A 20,738-nucleotide genomic window follows, 5' to 3' on the forward strand; every position below is an offset into this window, starting at 1 on the left:
TTGGCCTCAAACTCACAAGGATCCTCCTGTCTCAGCCACCCAAGTACTGGGATTACAGGCATGCAACACCATGCCCAGCTTCCCATGCTTTTCTTTTCTTTCTTTTTTTTGTTTTTGTCTTTCTGAGACAGGGTCTTGCTATGTAGTTAAGGCTGGCCTTGAGCTTGCTTTGTAGCCCAGGCTGGTCTCTAATTCACAACAATCTTCCTGCCTCAGCTTCTTGAATGCTGGGATTACAGGCACCATGCACCCCCATGCCCAGCTTCCCATGCCTTTTAATTGAGGATATTTAAACCATTTATACTTATAGTGATTATTGATATAGTTGGGTTTAAATGGATTCTTGCAGTATTTATTCTCCATTTACCTCACCTACTGACTTTTTTTTGAGACAGGATCTCACTATGTATTTCAGGCTATCTTTGAACTCATTATATAATGCAGGCTGGTCTTGAACTTGTGGAGATCCTCCTGCCTGAGTGCTGGGATTGCAGGTGTGCACTATCATGCCTGGATTTCCATTGTTTCCTTTCTACTCTTCCCTTTTTTAAAAGAATCAACTGTTTATTTTTTATGGCTCCCCTTTATGTTCCATGTGGCCCACTAGCTATCTTTGTAGTTAGTTTAGTGATTTGTTAGGGTTAAGATCTATGATATCTTCACATCCTACCTCGCACAGATGCTATGCCACTTCAGATATAGTGAGAGTCTCACACAGTACACTTCTAGTTCTCCTTTTTATTATATATTTTACCTATACATATTTTATAAACTCTATGGTACATTGTATTATTTTGCATTAAACAATTGATTACCTTTTAAATAGGTTTAAATAATAAAAGATCTTTAAATTTAACCTATCTTTACTATTTCTGCTGCTTTTTATCCTTGTTTGGGTAATATCTGGTATTATTTGTATTTTGCTTAAAAGATTTCTTTTCTAATATTTATTGTACACAACATCTCCCAAATGAATTCTTTCAGCTGTTGTTTGTCTGAAAACATTTTTATTTTACCTTCCATTTTGAAAGATAATTTTGCTGAGTAAAGAATTTTTTCAATTACTTTAAATATGTTGTTCACTATCTTCAAGGTTAAGTATATTTAATGCAATGAGAACATTTCAGTTAAACTTTTTTCTAATTTCTTTTAAAAAATAAGCCTCTTAGCTAGGCATGGTGGCACATACCTGTAATCCCAGCACTCAGGAGGCTGAGGCAGGAAGATCATTGTGAGTTCCAGGCCAGCCTGGGCTACAAAGTGAGTTCAAGACCAGCCTGAACTGCGGGGAAAAAACCTAAAAAAAAAAAAAAAAAAAAAAGACAAGAAAACCCCTCTTACATTTCTTTGTTCCTTTGTATCTAACTTACCTTTTTATGTTGGCAGATTTAGAATTTTTCTTTTTATTATGGTTTAAACATTTGGCTAAGACTTGTGTTGGTATAGCTTTTGCATGCTATTTTTGCATCGAGTTTGTGGAATGTATTGTTTTCAAATGTATTGGCTCCCTGGCTTTAGAATTTTGGCCACAGTTTCCTCATATCTTTGTCTCCCTCCCTCTGTTGTGATCCTAATCAGACAAGTATTTGGTTCCCTGAAATTTCCCACAGTTAGAGCCGCTTCATCGTGTTTTTCAGTCTGTGTCCTGTCTCGCTCGCCCTGTGTCTCTGTCTCTCTGTCTCTTTCCGTCTCGTGCTCTGCCACTTTGAAGTATCTGTTGCTAAAGTTCACTATTTTCTTTGTCTGCAGTTCAGCTGCGGCAGCATCTGTCCAGAGTACTTCCACTTCAGACACTGGCTTTAACCCTAGAAGCTGTTTGTATCTCTCTGGGGCTTCACGTCTATCCTTCCTCTACTCAGCCTTTCCTGTAGCTTCTTCAATGTGTGAAACACGGCTATAGCAAGTATCCTAACTCCCACAGATTCTGTTACCTGTGTCGTGTTTTCCTATCTCTGAGTTTTTGATCTGATGCCAGATATTACGAATTTTACTTTGTTACATGCTGGATATTTTTGTACTCCTACTAATGTTTTTGTACTTTTTTGAGAAGTGGCTCAGTTATTTGGAAATCGTTTGGTATTCCCGAGGCTTGTGAAGAAGTTTCGTTGGGGAGACCGGAGGTGCACTTGGCTTAGGGCCAGCGCTGTCCTGCAGGGTGTCCGGAGCCCTGAGAATCACGCGGTGTTCTCCTCTGGCGGTAGTGAACGCCCTTGCCGCGAACCCTTTCTGGCTGCACTTTCTCCTCACCTGTGCACCCGTCGGGCTCAGCCTGGGTGTTGGGGACACTGCCTGGTCTGCTGTCCTTCCTCACAGCCCTTTCCTTCGTGGGTCTGTCCTGTGAGTTCCCTGGTTCCCAGACGCCAGCTTTGTCTCCTCAGTCCCGGAGGCTTGCGGGCTCTGACTGAGTCCCCGCCCCGTGCCAGGCTCTCACCTCGCCATCAGGCAGGAAAGACGGGGTGATTGTAGGGCTCACCACGTTTGTTTCCTGCCCCTTGGGGTCACAGCTTTTCGATTCCTGGCACCCTGTGTCTCAAGGGTTGCCTCACAGGTTTTGTCTGGGCTTTCACTCACCCAGCAAGGGGTAGACTCAGTCCTTGTTGCTCCGTCTTGCTTGGAGCCAGCAGTTCTGGCTTCATCTGGCGGGTGTGTGTGGGGTTAGAACCACACTGCTGCCTGGTGAGAGCGAACAGTTTGGCGGCACAGTCTGCCTTGCTGTGATGAGTACTGTTGTGGTTGATACTTGGGGAGTCTGGAGGCTTGGCTGAGTGACTCAGCAGTTCTGCATCCTGGGGTGAAAAGGACATGCCCTTACCCTTTGGAATGTTGCTCATTGCGTCAGTGTGAGAAGGTTAGGAGGTTAGATGAGTGACTCAGCAGGGAGCCAGGTGCTTACTCTCTATTCATCCTGAGCCTGTGCAAGAGGAGGGCGTGGAGTTTATGTGAGTGCTGCACCGCCCTGGGTGGGGGAGCCTGCTTACAATGTAACGGAAAGAGGCGTGTTGCTCCCCGCTTTTGCTCTTTGCTGCCTTCCGGGCCATGAACATTTGCCCTCTGCCATGTGCCACCCTGCCTTGGAGCCAGCCGAGTGTGGACTGAAACCTCCACCAACTGTGGGCTAAATAAACCTTTCCTTCCTGCATCTTGGGGATTGGGTATTTTGTCTCAGCAATGAGAGAAGAGTAACCAAGACAAGTACTTAGTGCTCCGTGTGTGCCTATGTCCCGTTCACCTCCAGCATCTTCCAGGTGTTCCTGGAAGCCCTGGGGAGCTGCCTGGGACAAGTGCGTGGGGGTCCTTCACTGAATGGATGAGGAAACAGAGGCACAGGAAAGCTAATGACCTGCTCAGAAATTTACAATTACTGGGCAGGGGATGTAGCTCAGTGGCACACTGCCTGCCTGGCAAGTGCGGTGTCCTGAGTTTGATTCCTGGTACAAAAAAAAAAAAAGAAAGAAAAGAAAAAGAAAAAGAAATTTACAATTACTTTAGGAATTGAGACTTGAACCTGAATCAGATTCCTGTGAACTTTGTAGTACCTCAGGCTGCTTGCTATAGTGATACTTTTATCATAGAGCCATGCTCTGGGTCATTTGGGAATTTAAAACACTTTTATTGTTTCCTTTATTAGCATGTAAAACTTCTGTGGGTAGGGCTGAATCATCAGGTTGGAGTCGTTTGGTTCCATTCTGTGGGGACTAAGTCAGTCAGTCAGTCAGTGAGTCTGAAGCACTGCGTGTGACGGCCCTGAGAGGCCTGCAGGCCTGACACGAGTTGGGGAAAGTTCATTTCTGTCTGTGTTTCGTGCTTTTCCCTCCCAATTACCATCTCGCTTGGCTCTAGAAACATTCAAATCTGGCTCTCTGCTGGCGTGTCTGGGAAATAATTTTATGTCCCCTCTTGCTGTTTTGTGTGTTGTAAGGAGCACATTTCTGCCCTGAGTAAGGAAGATATGACCCCTTGCAGATCCTGCACAAGAAACACCATCAGGGTGATTTAGTGCCTGTCCTTCCTGGAGGGACGAGAGGCAGAAGGCGCAGCAGCTCCCACTCATACCCACTCCTCCTCGATGTGTGCTGGGATCTGCTTTGTGGCCGCCATCCAGATTGCCCTGCTCTGAGTCAGCGGGGGAGGAGGCTTGCTGTGGGACCCACGACCTGGCTGGTCGGCTCTTGCTGGGCGCTGAACATGTGGGACACATGTGCGTGTACACACACACACACACACACACACACACACACACACATACTGCAGTGGGTCTGACTCCCAGTGGGTCGGGGCCTGGGTGTGTGAACGGCGTCAGGGCATCTCTCAGAGGCTCTGGGCATCAGCCGCAGCGGCAGATGGTGGCCTTCTGCCCCGCTCACAGATGGCGTGAAGTTGTGCTGCGCTGCGGCAAGGAGGAAACTGTGTTGATCTTGTATTTTCTGTACTTAAGCTGCTCTCCCGATTAAATCTGGCTATGCCATCGGTCGTTATGTCTGTGTTGGAACACCTAAAAGTAAGTGGCCAGAAGTTTACTGTGGCTTCAGGGAGCACTGACTTTAACTTCACGCAGCGCAGGGCATCTTACCCACGAGGGACTTGCCCACCTGCTGAGCAGACCCGTGGCGTCTATTACCTGTGGCCCGAGCCGTGACCGCGTTGCCTCTTGCTCGGATCCACTCTGAGCCCGCTATCCAGCGTTTCCAGGGCTGAACAGCTACCTGGAGACTGCAGCTCACTTCTGTGTAGCGGCATGTTTTATTGTAAAGATTCTTGTACATTTGTTAAGTTTCGCTGACGGCATTAAAGAGATGACTGCACTCTTCCTGCTAGACACGTCGGTTATGGGACGGGCTCAGTGGGACTTGACCCCGGGGCCGTCCTGGAATAGAGTTCACGCACTTGTTAAAGGAGCTTTAAGTCAGCAGCCTTTTAGCGAACAGGTTATAATGCCCAGTTGGAAACGAGGCTCCCAGCACCCGATTGTGACAGTGTCGGTCTGACCTTTCCCAGTGGGTTCTGGAATCACTGGGTCTGGCGGGATTAGACACCAAGACCCTTGTTTTCTCGCCGCTTGGCTGGTGGTTAAGTCTCGCTCATAGTGCATAGTGCCTCGAAGTGTAGGAGTGAGAGATCGCTGTGTCCCAGGCTGACGTCTTGTCTGCGGTTGCCCTTCTGCCTCACAGCCCTGTGTGCGGCCAGCCTCAGCCTTCTCATCACAGGCCGACTCATCTGTCTTTCAGCCATGTCGTCCTGATTTTAAATGTTGTGGTTTTTAATGCACATAAAGGTACTTTTTAAACTTCAATGTCATGTAGACTCTATAAGCAAAAAATAGTATGTAAGAAATATTGGAATCTTCAACAGATAGTGTCAGGAAAGCTGGATATCCACATGCAAAAGAAAGAAGTCGTGTCCTCGTCTTAAGCTATACATAAAAATTAACTCAAAATAGCTAAAGGCCTGCGCATAAGACCTAAAGCTATGATGGAGTGGAATAGTACTCAGCCTTGTAAAGGGAGGTTATCTGACAAATGATACCCGCGGATGGACCGTGAGGGCAGTACACTAAGGGAACTAGGTCAGTCACGGAAAGAACAATGCCTCATGGTCCATTTACAAAAAGGAACAAAAAGTAGAGCTGTGGTTGCCAGGGCTGCAGGGAGGAGAAGTTGGGACTAGTTTCATGGGAACAGAGTTTTGCTTTTGTAAGATAAAAGGTTCTGGGGACTGCACAGCAAGATGAGCATCGTCACGCTCCTGACGGCCCTCTTGGCAGGCCAGATGGCAGGTTTGATGTTACATGTATTTTACCACAATTCAAACATAGGAAGGTCTTTGGCGACACAGCCTGCGCGTGTGCTGGGTGGGATGGACCGGCGTCGACGGTAGCTGTGGAGAGTGATTGGGCAGGAGCCGGTGCGGAGGTGGGGGCCGTGGAGGGGGAGGGCAGCACAGAAGTGCCAGGTCCAGTGGGGCCGAAGACAGGCTTCTGCTTCTGGGAGGCATCAGAAAGGCCATCAACAAACGCGGGCCATGTGACCTGGCCTGGAAGGGGCAGGGGAATCTGCCGCATGGAGAAGGGCCAAGGTGGTGGGCAGGGCCCGGGCAGACACAGCTGGGGCAACGGGTGGAGACGGCAGCTCTGTGCGCACACCAGCCGCGCTCCGCGGGTCCGGGCTGAAGTCCAGGGGGCACGCGCGTCCTCTCCAGAGCCCACCTGGTGCCCTGTTGGCCGCTGTGCTGCTGTGGGAAGCAGCTGCCCAGGCGGTGGTCCCGAGGCTGACAGCGTGCCAAGTCGGGGGCTGGCAGGGCTGCACCCCTGGCAACCAGGGGGCTCCCTTGCTCTGCCCGCCGCAGCGTCTCGGGCACCTGCTTTCTCTGGCTAGGGACCCCGCTGGGGATTGAACCCGGGCGCGTGCATTCTAGGCCAGAGGTCCTCACTGAGCTACAGCCCGGCCAGCAACCAGACCACACTGGCGGAGTCAGCACTGTGCCTGGGTCTCCTGTCTCTCCGCCTCCTCCTGTGGGACCTGGGGGTCAGGTCGGGAGCTTGGAGATGGCCCAGGACCGCTGTCTACTGCAAGGTCTCGTGCGGTGCCACCCTCTCCCTGCGGTGCTACCCTGACAGTCCTGGGAAAGAGCACAGTTACTGTCTCTGGGGGTTTATTGTTATTTTTCCCATATGAGCTCATTGTCTTAGGTCTGGAAAGACAGAGAGGGAACGGATTTGTACGTGCAAATTTTGTTTCAGGCAGATCCCGTACGTCCTGCCGTGTGTTCCTGGACTTCCTGCAGCTCGCTTGGGCTGTGGGCCGCAACCCCTAACGGTGCTGTTTCTCACCGGCCCCATCCTGCCTGTCACGGGGGTTCAGGGCCTCCTAATTGTGTCTTTTCCGCCCCTGAGCTGTTGGAAAGAGCAGGCGACACCCCCATCTCCCTCTCCTCCCCCTAGTTATCGCCCGCAGGAGGAGCTGGCCCTCTGGGCCTCCGGCTACTCGCCCGGTCCAGGGTGCTCCTGAGACGCGGTGCTCCAGCTCTGAGATGCCAGGCCCCACACCGGCCCTTCCCTCCCCGCACCTCTCATCCGTCACAGTGCTCAGCTGTCAGCCCGATCACTGCGTTCTGACAAATTTCAGCCCAGAATTCAGCAGGAACCCCTGGCCACTGTAGAATTCCATTAAGAAACAATTTAAGCTGGGAATGAGGACTGCGCCGTGTCCCTGGGAGGCTTCTCTGGAGATGCTGGCTGCATACTGATGCCCGCTGGCTGGAGGCTGCCCTGTCCAAGTGAAGCAGAGATGCCGGCACCACGGGGCAGCCAGGCCGGAGCCGGCACGGCTGCCCCTGACACCCTGGGTCCCGAGGCTCCCAGGTTACTGACAGCTTTCAGGTCAAGTCATGCCTTTGTGTGTTTATTTTTCATATGATCAGTCACCTCTTTGGGGCTAAAGAGAAGGTACACATCATCCAGCCAGAGAAAACAGCAGTTTTTCTTGGAGAAGTATTCGGCATCCTACTCAATATTTGAATTGCTTTACAAAATATTCCAGCTCAGACTCTCTGTAATTTAGCTTGCAATAATTAGGTGGGAGGATTCTGACAAAGTTGGTCAGGCTCCCTGAACTTTTCCTGATGATTTTCCTGACGATGAAAGGCCTGTCAGGAGCCAGAGCGGCACAGGTGGGAAGCGGTCCCAGGCCTGCCTTCCGGGCGTAAGGGGCCATTGTTAGTGCCCCTTGCGAGCTGGCTTCCGTGTTCCGTGGCCCGCAGGCTGGGATTTTGGGTACTGTCTCCTCCATGGGCGCTGCGGTAACAGACGCTCCGAGACTGCGTTTTATAAAGAACAGAAGTGTACGTTCTGGAGGCCGGGGGATAGGATACCTTCCTGCTGGGGCCTCTTGTGACAGTGGGTGCAGGCCTGAGGTCTGGGAGAGCACAGGGCCTCTGTCCTGGGGGCTTCGACCCCACTGCTGACAGGAGGAGCCCCTCCACGTGGTCACCTCCCAGACCCGCCTTCCCGGGTCCCGCATGGCTACAGCTGGGTTCTGCAAGGGACGAATTTAGACCATCGCAGAAGCTGTGGCGGCCGCTGCCTGTACACGGCGATGGTGAAATGGGCAATCGTGACTTTGTGCTCAGGCAGAGGAGCTCGAGCCAATGTCCTCGCACTCACTTCCCTGAAGCAGGCCGGGTGGGAAGCCTTGGGAAGGAGGCTTGCCATGTCCACGCAGGCTGGACACACCGGAGAGGTTGCAGGGTCCCCACCAGGGGCCAAGGCCCCTGGACGGCCCAGCGGTGGGCCCTGGATGGTGGCAGGCACAAGTCAGCAGTCCCAAGAGCCCAAAGGAAAGATGTTTCTTCTCACACAGTGGAGGGCGGGAGCAGAGCCGGCGCGCGGGCCTCCGCCCTCGTCCTCACGGGCGGGACGCTTTCCCATGCTCTGCTTGGCTGGTCAGGTTCACGTGACAGCCCCATCAGGGTGAAAGCACGGGGTCCCTTTTATGTCTTTTCTTGTACCACAGGGGTAAAAGCAGAGTATTTGACTTTAAGAAAAATATCTAGGCTTTATAAACCATAGGGAAAAGCTTAAATTCTCAAGGGGTTCCTACATATCTTGAGGAAAGAAAGATATTATTTTCTCTGTCATCTGAAGCCAAAGCAGCCATAAATGATTTAGTAAGGGAAAAGTAATAACAGCAGAAATACAGGCAGAAAAGGAGCAGGCAGCCCATAGGGAAAGGAATCTAAATGGATTATAGTAATATGAAGAGTTCAGTGTTGCTTACGAAGACTCGCAGACCCGAGCACAGAGCTGCCTCCGGTCTGTGCCAGTCAGATGCCCGAGGAACGGGACAGCCTGTGTCTCTAGTGCACGGGATGGGTGCAGCAGGGCACCTGGGCACAGCCAGACCCACGGAAGGCTTGTCTGGGGTGCGCCTGGCATCACCCTGAGATGAGCGATCACGGAAGGCAATGCAGGGCCTCCTGCAGCTGTGCCTCCGGTACCAACGGCAGGATTTGTCCGCCAAGTGCAGACCAGGCAGGTCAGGGTTGTGCCGTAATTTGAATCTCGAGGTTGATTCCAGTACAGCTGATTTTTGGTCACAAACTGAACCGGACAGAAACCGAATCAAATTCCACGGTTACGTCCAGTGACCTTACGGGGAAATCTGATTTGGTTCTTGTCTGGTTCGGTTTGTGACCAGAATGGCGAGGAGAACTGAGTGGTGAACCGAGGCAGCGCTGTGCACTCCTATTAAAGAGAAAGACACAAATGCATCCCTGCTAATGTGGAATCCCTGCCATCATTAAGAAGCAAAATGCAGAAGAGTGTGTACTAGGCTTGTAAATAGAAAGTATATTACTTATAAAATCTTTTCTCAGCAAGGCTTTTAACATTGAACAGATTTTTCATATGGAAAGTGTCCTGTGCGTTCAAATGTAAATCCACAGGGGACCGGACACAGAGCTCATGGCAAGCAGCATGTTTCCACGCCCCAAAATACAGGGTGTGGTGCTCAGGTGCCGTGTCCTGTGGGACTTCAGTGCCCCCAGTTGGCCAGGGCCCCCGAGTGCTCATGTGGGGTTGTGGAGTGGGCACCCTGGGGGAAACAGAGGCAGTGGAAGCAGCCCTCAGAAAGGCTGAGGGAGGAGGACAGCGGGTGACAGGGTGTTGTTTCTTTGGCGGTTGGTCGTGGCTGCAGGCTGAAGGTTGTGGGGTCTGGGTCACTGACTGGGCCCAGCCATCCCAACTCTGCCTGCCAGAGCTCCTGCAGGGGGTTCAGACCTCAGATGGGCTCAGGGCCACACGGCCCCGCCCTTGGGCAGCATGCCTTGCAGGACTTGAGCTCCTCGTCCTGCTCCTGTTTGCCCAGATAGCAAAGCAGCTTCCGAGGAGTGATCACCACGCCTGGGGCCAGCCCTGCGCTCTGAAGGCCCACAGCTCCCGCAGAGTGGGGGAGCAGCCTTTCCCAGCACTCGGACACTGTCAGATGGGCTCTGCAGGGAGAGGGACTGGGGAGAGACCCCGTATTCACTGCGGCCACTTGCTGCTCTGCTGAATGTGCGATCTGTTTCTCCAATGGAAAGCAGGTTGGACAGCCGGGGTCGCTCTCTGAGCCTCGCGGTGGGCTGCATGGGGAATCTCCTTCCATCCAACTCAGAGGCAGAACCAAGGGCTCTACATACAGGCATTGAGCCTTCTCCCCGTCTCTCCGTTCTTCTGCAGCCAGGAGCCAGGAGGACCTGCTGAGGGTGGTGTGGGGCCTGGGTCTGTGTTCCGGGCCCAGAGGATGGTGCTGTCCATGACTGGGATGAAAGGATGGGGTGGGGCCAAGTGGAGTCAGGGGCTGAGGCTGCACTGCTCCTTTGCTTCACTTAATTGCAAATCTCTCAGGGACGAAACTAGTGCTGAGAAGTCCAGGCAGGAGGGCACAGTCCAGCGAAACTGAACTTAGATGCTCTGAAGAACAACCCCCGTGAGCTCATGAGAATATCTGTGTCCCGCAAGGGGAAAAGGAGGGAGAGAAGACGCGGTGACAGGCAGCTGAGGGTGGTGTGTGGTGTCGGCTGAAAATCGCACGGTACTTTCAATGACGTCACTGGGACAGGCTCGCACATGAGGTCATCACACTGTGCTTCTCCAGCTGTGGAGGAGGCTCATGCCTAGGAGGGGTGCGCTGATTTATTTACGGGTAAACCCGACCCTGCGACCTCCGCGTGGCTCGGTATGAATGTACACGACCCCGTCCACACACTGACAGGAGACAGGAAGGCGCCCAGGCTCAGGAAATGTGTTTATGTATTTGTCACTTTTCTGAAAGTGTGAATGTTTTCAAAATAAAAAGCTGAGGGAAAGGGAGCAACCAGAGAAACGCAGAAGCTCCTAACTTAAACAGCACAGGGGCTGGAAGCCATGGGGAGGGTTAGTGAGGAGCTGTGGTCTCCGCCTTCCAGAGGCCACTGGGTTGAGACCGACCTGAGGCGGCCGACAGGGATGCAGCACCCCCTGCGGGTGGAGGGGCGAAGTCACCCGAGTTTGAGATGTTGAAGGTAGGACCAATAGGACCTGCTGACAGACTGGGTGCAGGATGTGGGAGAAAGACAGGAGGAAGGGGGCCTTCGGGGGTTTGGATCTGAGCAGCCGCAAGGATGGGTTTCTTCTGCTGCGTTTGGAAAGGCTTCGGGAAGCCTGCGTTCCGGTGGATTTGTGAGGTTTGCATGGAGAGGCATCTGGGCGGTCTGAAGGTGGACACGTGTGTCAGTCTGGCACCCATCGCATAGAGGTAGAGGCTAGAGGTCAGCACCAAGGGAGGGAGCCTAGGAACGGAAGTGTCCAGAGCTCGGGGTGTCTCAGCCCAGGAGACCGAGGCCTGGCGAGGAGCCTCCAGCAGAGACCTGGCGAGCCGCTGGCAGCCAAGGGGGTCTTTCCAGGAGCCACAGGGGAGCACCTGTGTAACCATGCCAAGTCCTGCCGGAGCTCCCTGAGGATGATGATTAAGCACTGACAAACAGCTGGAACGTTGCTGCACACACCTGTTGGCCCAGGACTCTGGGAGGCAGAGGCAGGAGGACCCCAAGTTTGAACACAGCTTGGGTGATTTAGTGCCCTACTAAGACCCTGTCTCAAAATAACAAATAAAAAAGGGCTGGGGCTTCAGCTCAGAACAAAGGTCCCAGTATTGAAAAACCCCCAGTACTGAAAAATTAAAAAAGAGTTGCACACTGGCTTGAGCAATGTGAATGCCAAGTGACCTTGGATAAAGGTCACTAAACCGTATAAAGCTCTGACAATGTTGCCTGACAGAGGAAGCCGGGGAGCAGGTTGCCAGCACTGGCGCAGCCGTCAGCTCTGCCTCTTCTGTGCAGGGCCCGGTCCTCAGGGCCTCAGGACGCTCATGCGTGCCTCGCTCAGGGAAGGAAGAGAGACAGCGACAAAAACCAACGAAACACCTCCCCAGAAAAACCGCATGGAGTGTCCTCGAAAACTAGAGCAGAGGTGCCACCACCGGGGACCTCACATGGCTTCTCGCCCAGAGCAAAGGGCGGCCATTCCTGTGCGGCCCGGGAAACCCGTGCACACGCTCCAGCTTCCAGGCCCCTCGCTGGCGTTCAGAGTCACACCATGGGGTGCTTACTGTGGAAGTGGCCCCCCGGGATGTCACCGCTGTCCAGGGAAATGGCTTTCTCCAGGCTTCCTGGGAAAAGTGGCTGTTTGCTGTCTTCTCTTCTCTGGGAAAATGCCTCTAATAGTTAACTAGAGAATTACCTGTTTTGGGGAAAGAAACGGAAAAGACACGAGTCCTAGGACTTTCTGGTGAGGAACTTTTCTCTAGATCCACACTACCTGTGACCACAGGTACCTGTAACCACAGCGGTGTGTCAGGAAGCAGAGCACCCAGCCCCTGCCCCGACACTGGGACTCGGAACTGGCTTGGGGCCCGGCCACCCAGGCCAGCCCCGCAGGCCCTGAGAGCCTCACACCTGCAGCCCCTCAGGAGGAGCTCTGCTCGCTAAGTAAATATTCCTCACTCTGACCACTTGTCCTTGACCTTCACAGGGGGTGCGGTGGGTCTGGGTTCATGGCTCCTCTCATGGTCATTGCTTGTTACCCACCCACGGGCATGGGACCGACCTGTGTGCCCACGGATGGGTGTGGCAGGGTGGTACACAGTGGACTATGACTCAGCCATGAACCACATTTGCAGGGGCAAGGATGCAACTGAGAACATTACAGTGAGAGAGGTAGTCAGGCACAGAGAGACAAGTGCTACATGCTCTCGGTAAATGTCGGAGCCAAGAAGTCGGCCGCTGGGGCAGAGAACAGTCCCTGTGCCGAGGTCAGCGAGGACGGGGGGAAGGCAGTGAGAGCCTGGCTAACTCCTGAGCAAGGCAAATAACTTCTGATGCTCTGAATCGAGCATTTCACAGGAGCTGGGTGGAGCTTTGGATGTGCGCGAGACTGCAAGGGCAGCTAAGCGGCTGGGCACGGCCCTCGTCCCGGTCTGCCAGGGGCAGCGTGCACATCCACGTGTCTCACCAGACCCCATCGGTGGCACAGTTACTGTGTGTCTATTACAGTAAAACACATCTCTAAGAGGTCTCCAGAAGTCGAGCCTCTGGCCTCCTCACCCTACCGATGTCTGCGTGCGTCTCGCTGATCAAAACTGGGTCACTGCCCAGCGTAAACCTCAGGAGATGTGAAGAGTAGGTTTGCGTCCCGTGAAAGCAGAGTGAGGTCCCGAGAGGTCCGGCAACTTGACCACGACCACCCAGCAGGCCTGACAGACTCTGTCTCTAGCGTTTGGGTTCCTCTGAAGCACCGTCCGGGCAGGTGATGATTATGGCTCAAATCAGAGCAAGTGCAGCACTGCAGGTATGATTTTGAGCTTATACTGGAGGAAGAGTATGAGGTATCGCTGGCCGGGTAGATGTAGGCAGACACAACACTCAGACAACAGCGAGGCAAAGGACAGGCTGAACGTGCAAACAAGATCGAGCCGTGGGCCACGCACCGAGTACTACTCCCTGGGCCTTCCCTTGGGGATCCAGAGGAAAGCTCGGGATGAACTCAGAACTGATCTGGGAGAAGCGGCGTTTCCTTAGCCAGCAGCGCTGTGAGCGTATTGAGATACTAAGTGCTCAGGGGCCTATTAGGTGTGCTACAGTAGCAGATGTTCAATTCTCTAAATAGTCACTTCTCCTCTCTCAAGTGGCTTCGCGGTTGGTATCTTCTTTCTCTTGTCTGCTCTTTGCTGCTGCCAGAGCTGTCCTACAAGCCCCAAAGCAGCCCAGCTCCGCCTTGCTTTAAAATGACACCAAACGCCCCCCCATGGCCGGCTAGACAGAGTCTCAGGTGCTCAGCCTCCAAGTGGGCCTGACGCCCCACGCCTCTGAATTCCTTCGTATTCTGCGACGGGGACACTTTTGCTTTTCCTGTCTGTGATTTCCATCTCCTTCTTAAGACGTGCTTCTGCCCTGTCTGCCTGAAGCCAAGCCCCTCTGTCCTGGCGGAGTGGTTACCTCCTTATCTCGGTGACCAGAGCCCTCCTGGTCCCCACCGCTGGGCTCTGCGGGTTTAGGGTTTGGTGGTCCTCTCCTGCACGGGTCTTGGCGTTGTTCCTCCTCGGTTTCTTTGCCTAACGCCCGTCCTGGCGCACGGGGGTGATGGTGAGTGAGTGGACGAGTGGAGGGGAACCGAGGGTACTGTCCCACCTGTGCGCTCTGATGGGAACTTGAGCTCCTCCTGTTGTACATTTCCCAGTGTGCTAAGTCAGCCCAAGTGCACAGACGTCTCTGATTAAAGTGACTTGGGCTGTGCCTATAAGGCCACCACTAGATCAGTGTGGAGATGAAATTAATCCGCATTGCCACAAGCCTTTTTGGAATGGCGACTGGCACTTCTGAGTACCGCGAGCACGGCTTGGCTGTCCTGATGAGCCAGTTGCTTGCAAAGCAGCAGGATTTTGTTTTGTTCCAATTAGCATAAGCTTTGGAACAGGACTTGAGGACCCTGCACCCGCTGTTCTGTTCCTCAAGTGTGACCCCTGCTGAGCCCCAACGAGCTGGCTCTACCCTCAGACGACTGCTGGGTCTGAGGCATAAACTCCACCTGAGGTCTGACCAACCACGGATGCCTGCCGAGTGGGGACACCAGGACAGGCCCTGAAGGACCTGAATCCTGCAGACCGGTGAAGGTCAAGTGAACTTTGCAGAGGGGATGCTTTTACCTTATTTTAAAAATGTTGCAGTCCTGGGGACAGAACCAGGGCCTCATGAGTGTGAGGCAAACACTCTGCCCTGGGGCGCCGATCCAGCTCAAGATGGGGTAAGTTCAGTGTTGGGACTTCTGTAATCAAACTTGCAATTGTTTTGTTTCCGTAGTTTGCAATACACAATAGTACTGTGGGTTTGGGGGATTGGTACATGTCACATCCTTTTCACTCCCCTCTCCTCACCGGGGTCCCCTTCCCTTGTCCAGGGTCCCCGCCCTGTTCCTGCCATCTCACTTCAAGTTCGAGAACCAATGCATCAGGCTACGGCACTCACCTCGGGTGCACCTGGAATTCTCTGTTCAAGGTCTCGAGGTGACTCAGGCACCGGCAGGGCCTGAGGCTGAGCTGGGTGCGTTTGAGGGTTTGGGGACCCGTTTACAGGCTCGTTGATGAGTATGGACTCTATGACCTCTGAATTGTTGGTATTCAAGGCTGATTTTCCCCAGTTGGACAAGGACATACTAAAACAAAACGAAGCAAACCCCACAAAAAACGTATTTACCATTGTAAGGAACACTTGCATGGCGTAGGTTCCCTAGCACAGAGAATGAAACATCTCCTACTTAAAGCCTGGGAGCAGTGTCCCGCCAGGGTGGTGGGTGGCACCCAGCACAGGACAGTGAGCCTGGCGCCGGAGGAGGTCGGTGCCCTCAGGTGGGCTGAGCTCCAAGACCTTGCCAGTCACCACCCCTGGGTACTTCCCTTTACCCACAAGCAGAGGGGACTGGCCAGATTGTTTGTAAGGTCCAACCCATCTCTAAGACCTGTCTATTTAATCATAAGTGTTGGAAGCTGGAACGGACAGCGAAGTTTCAGTTTTGCATTTTGAAGCCAGGCTCTTGAATATTCGAGAGGAAAACCAGGAGCAGACTGCCCTGGGCATTGGAGGCAGAGTCTGATAACCCCGCGAGTGTCTGGACCGACCAGGCCTGCCCGGCCTGTGCCCCCTTGGGAGGTGCAGGCAGTGGTGGTCCTGGGATTGGGGAGGACGGCAGTGCCAGGGTTACTGCTCTCAGCAGAGGTGACTCTGGACCAGAGCAGCAGAGATCTGGGCATCTTGGTCATCAGAGATGCAGCCCTCGCAAGTGGTGTTCCTTTGGGCGAGAATGCGAGGTTTGAGTGATTTCTGCATGAGTGTAAGTGGAAGGTCTGGAGTGGAGTTGAACGGGGAGGAGTGTCCACTGTGCCTCGGCGTGGTTCAGGGACAGGCAACTGCAGCTGAGAGTGGGTGGGTCTTTCAAGCTGCTGCCCCCTCCGCCCCGCCCCATGGCCAACCTGGGACCGCAGTGTGGAAAGAACTTGCTAACTTCTAACTTGCTTGCTCCACCTTTAAACAAAGTTTTCCAGTGATGACACTGTCTTTCTTCGAGATGCCAATATTTTCTCCATCCTCCAATGTCTTTTTTTTTTTTGAGATAGGGTCTTACTATGTAGTTCATGCTGGCCTTGAACTCACAATGTAGCCCAGGTTGGCCTTGGACTCGAGGAGGTCCTCCTGCCTCAGCCTCCCGAGTGCTGGTATTACCGGTGTATACTGCTGCGCCTAGCTCTAACGTCTTTTGGAGAGTGGTAGATTTCTGTCTGCAGCCTAAACAGAAGCCAGTTTTTTTCAGATGGGAAGAGCAGCACACTGTCAGTAATACGCATTGACCCTCTGCTCTAGTGGCTTGGTCAGTGGAGGGAGAGAATGTCATTGTGTGCCCTGCTGTCTGCAGGGCCAGAAGGGTCAACCGGGAGCCACAGTCTTGAGAGCTTGTTTGGAGGTTCCAGCAGGGAGCGCAGCTGCTCGTCCACCCTTGACCGAGGAACGTGCTCCTCTATCGGGGCAGTCGTCCTCTTCAATCGAGCGCGCAGCTTCGGCAGGGACGCACATGGAGCACTGAGGGAGGAAGGGGACACCCGCCCAGCCAGCCAGATCAGCCGAATCAGCCCTGGCGATCCATGGGGTGACAGGTGTCGAGGCAGATCGCCCTCACATCCAGGGCAGCCACAGTCTTGACTCTGAAGTTCTGCTTGGAATGAGTAGGAGCAACTCTTGGTCACGTCTGCAAAACTCAGGGAGCAAATCTGGCTTTGCGCATTTGAGGCCGAGGCATTTTCAGAGATCAGAAGGTGCAGGGCGTTGCCTCTCCTTGGGGTTCCGGAACTGTGGGTTTCAGGTCTTGCTTCTTTGTGCTGTAGGGTAATGGGTTAAACCCCAGACACGCAGGTCTCCGTGAACAGCACACCTGTGAGTATTCAGAGTCAACACCTACAATTCTCCTGAGATAAATATAGCCACTTATCTGGCTCAGGACAGAGGTAACGAGAGGTAGAATACACACAAATGGCACCGTAGGAACAAGCTGTTCACTCTTTACGAGTGAGAAGGGCATCCCCCAGTCTCCCTGTGGCTGGCCCAGTGGGGCCAGGCCAGGACGGGCTCCGTGTGGCAGGGTGGGGTTCTCTGTGGGCGGCTGTGCCAGGCACTGGGGTGGATTCCTCGGGCTCCTCTTGGCGTCATGGTGCTTCTAGCCCCGGGTCCAGAACCATGCGGCCCTCAGGCCCAGCTCACCCAGGGGCTGCTTTGCCTGGGCGAGAGCACTTCAGGGTCCGGCTCGCCTTCTCCCGGGCGCCTCGGACCTGTGGGGTTGGCCTGAGTGTCGGCCTGGCTTCTCCTGGGACCCAGCCCAGGCTTAGGTGTACTCTCTGTCTCCCGGCTTCTCCTTTCTGCTCTGTGAACTGTTTGTTTTGGATCTTAGCTGGCTCCTGTCTTGGATGAAGATTATTTTTCCTCATGCTTGTTTAGCTTGTGACCCCTAGTCTCCTGCTGCCTGTCTGGCACCCTCAGGCTGGTACGTACCTCCACAGGAGTTAATTCCTCGGGCTTGGCCAGCAGGGGCAGAACCCATGGCCTCCTGCGGCCGGGGGCTTCATCTCTCTCCACTGCATCGTGGCCGTGCATTTCCTCCTCCACCTCTGCCCCCGGCTCTGCATCTCTCGTGACACAGCCAGTGGTTTAGGGCGCTGCCTCTTCCACTCTGTCATCCCAGGAAAGGAAACAGCTGCTCCTGGGGCGTCCCCTAACTCCAGCCCGGAACATCCGTCCACAGCAAGACTCGAGCTTCAGCTGCTTTCCCAGCCCCTCGCGGGTTTCCTACCCTCTGCCCTGCTGCTCGGAGTTATTTCTCCAGCTCTCACTGGTCGTGTGACAGAAACAAGATGCTTGGCTCCCTCCTTCAGCCTGCCCCGCCTTTCCGGCTCGTTTTCACGCCCTTCACCTGTGCTGTCAGCTTCTTGTGCCTCTTAGCAGCTCGGGACAGGTGTTTCAGACTTAAATGGTGAAGCGCTTTCCGCAGAGTGACCGTATGGCCCCACTTAATAAGTCCCAGTTCCACGCTTCCTTGAATTTCAGAACACAGAGCTCACCTCCGAGACAGACTTCCTCTTGGGCCCGGGAAGTGGGTGAAACACCCGGCGAGCTGAGTGGCAGGACATCGTTATTGCCACTGCGGGCTGACCCCCCAAGGGGCCCTCGGCCACTGGACGCAGCTCAGCCTTCTTCCCCATGCGATTCATGAGCAGGTTTTCTCCTGTCTTACTGATTCCGGTTCCTCTCATTCAAATGCAGCTCTCATCTCAAAAGTAAGCGGAGTTTTTGGGCCAGAGGCTGTGGAGTTTAAATCAACTTGTTAGCTATAAAAAGTACTGGATTGATTGCTGGATTTTAAATGGGTTTGTCATCTACCTTGGCAGATCAAAAGCAGATTTTATGACTTTAAAATAAAGTTAAACCTAATTCTTCTCTCAGACCTCATGGAAGTCATCCTTCTGAATTAGTTAGGTCTTGCTAACAACCCCAGGACGTATTACCGGCTAGCGTGACGGCTCGAGGACAGAACAGAGCTGCTCCTGGTGCCAAAGCAGCCCTGACCCGGCGTCAGACCCGGCTGATGGCTGACATCGCCATCCTCTGGTGGAGTCCGGTGTATTAATTACAGTTGGGGGGTGGAGGCCTCTTTGGAAGCAGCGCAGTGTCTCCTTGGTGTCGAGCGGTTGTGACGGAGACATCTGACTATGGCGCCTGTGACAGAGACATCTGACTACGGGGGGACGGGAGCATTTGGGGGGTGCATTTCTGATCTCTGAAGACCTCTGCCAGTGTGGAAAGGACACCTCCGTCATCACTGTGGGAAAAACCCTGAGCACAGATGCGACTGCTGTGTCTCCGCGGGGTGGCGGGGGGGCGCAGGGTTATATTTACACTGCGTGTGCATGACGTATATTGTATAATATACTTTGTAATGTGCGACTGAGATAAATGTGTATTTGTATCATTTCCAGAACACTGATTTTGAAACCTTTCTTGCCCCCACTTGGCCCCTCAAAGTGCTCCGGAAGAGCCTGTGACTCTCAGATACGTTCAGGAGTGCACACAAACTGCTCCGTCAGGCGGGTGAGTGGACAGCATCTCTGAGCCCCCCTGCAGACCGTGCTGCCAGCCCCGCGCTGCAGTACCCCGTGGCACCCCCTCTCCCAAGGGCACTGACTGCTCATGCCCCTGCAGCACCGGCGCCCGGAGCTCCTGGCTGTGGGTCCCCGTGTCTGCCCTGAGTTTCCATGATACTTACGTGGCTTGTGTCCCCAGCACAGAGCCGTCTGCTCCGATCATCAGCCCGTGAAGAGAGTCTGTGAAGACTCACGAGCACTGCTGGGCTGGCTGCAGGGACTCACCCCGTAATCACAGTGCTCGAATAAAGCAGGAGGGCGTCCCGGAGAGCGAGAATATCCTGAGACTCCGCGTGTGTGCGGGCAAACCACATGCCTGGGGAGAGAGGCCGCGAGAGCCGCCCATGCCTGAACTGAGCCTGTCTCCGGGGCCTTGTGGCTTTTGGTGGAGCAGAGTGAGTTTCAGCGGGAGGCAGGGGGACTCTCCACATTCCTGATGGCACAGGTTCTGTCCAGCTTGAGTTGATGGGGTGACACTGGGTATCGGAGGAGGGACCCAAGAAGACTGGAGAGTGCGACCTCTCCCACAGAAGTCTCGAGCACAAACAGAGTCAGTTCAAGCTACTTGGGAGACAGAGTCTGCTTCCCCTCTCGAGCATTTGAATGCTTCCTGACGTCTGGGTCTGTCCTTGGGAAGTTTCTTGCAGACCTCAATATCTCTTGGGTAGTAAGAAAGAGTCACGCATGTTTCCTGAGCGCCTTCCTGTTCCTGAAAGATGAAGTCTGCCAGCTCCGTGGGCTGACGATGTTCACAACCACTGCGGTGGGAGAAGGCCCCCCACTCTCCTGCCCCGGCTTCCTGGGGTTCTCGGGCGCTGACTTCCGATGAGATGTGGAGGCTGGAGGCAGGGTTTCCAGGGTGCAGACACACTCCCTGAGCAGCAAGGGGGCCCTGCAGAGCTGGGAAACGCCTCTTTCCCCCTCTTTCCTCCCTCTTCTCCTCCTCCCTCCTTCCCTTTCTTTCTTTTTGGGTTTTTGAGACAGAGTCTTACTATGTAGTTCAGATTGGCATCAAACTCATGGCAATCTTCCTGCCTCAACCTCCCAAGTGAGGGTTGAGATTACAGGTGTGTGCCACCACACCTGGCAGAGATGCCCATTTCTGGTTGCTGCAGGGAGAGTGGACTGATTTTGCTGGCTTGCATCACTCTGTAGCTCCCTCCCCCAAATGCCTGGGGTAAGGCAGCTTTTGTTTATGCAGGGCAGATGAAGTGTGTGTGTTCTCTGACAAGGGTCAGGATGTGCCCTCTGTCTTTGTGGTGTGGGGGCACATCTCAGGGTGGAGGCTGGCTCGGCTTTGCCACTCCTGTACAGGTCGTTTGTGGACCTCTACCAGAAATGTCTGCAGTGTATTGTTTCTTCTGGACAACTTTCAGTACTGCTTCCCCAGAACAGACCCGAGAGGATGGCAATACATTCATTTCAGCAGAAATCGACTCAAGTGAAGGTGTATATTGACGTCTTAGGACATAAAGATGACTGGTACCAGGA

General features: G+C 53.7%; 1 long non-coding RNA gene across 1 annotated transcript in view; it reads left to right on the top strand.

Annotated features, from left to right (window-relative positions):
• Positions 1-20,182, top strand: part of LOC106147712 — a 25,045-nt gene extending 4,863 nt beyond the window's left edge. Inside the window, exons 2-3 of the long non-coding RNA XR_001232618.1 lie at positions 19,083-19,194; positions 19,392-20,182. This is a non-coding gene — a long non-coding RNA (uncharacterized LOC106147712). The remainder of the gene's footprint in view (positions 1-19,082; positions 19,195-19,391) is intronic.
• Positions 20,183-20,738: the final 556 nt, after the last annotated feature.

This window comes from Chinchilla lanigera, unplaced genomic scaffold (genome assembly GCF_000276665.1).
Source record: "Chinchilla lanigera isolate Chin_1 unplaced genomic scaffold, ChiLan1.0 scaffold00008, whole genome shotgun sequence".
Taxonomy (NCBI): domain Eukaryota; kingdom Metazoa; phylum Chordata; class Mammalia; order Rodentia; family Chinchillidae; genus Chinchilla; species Chinchilla lanigera.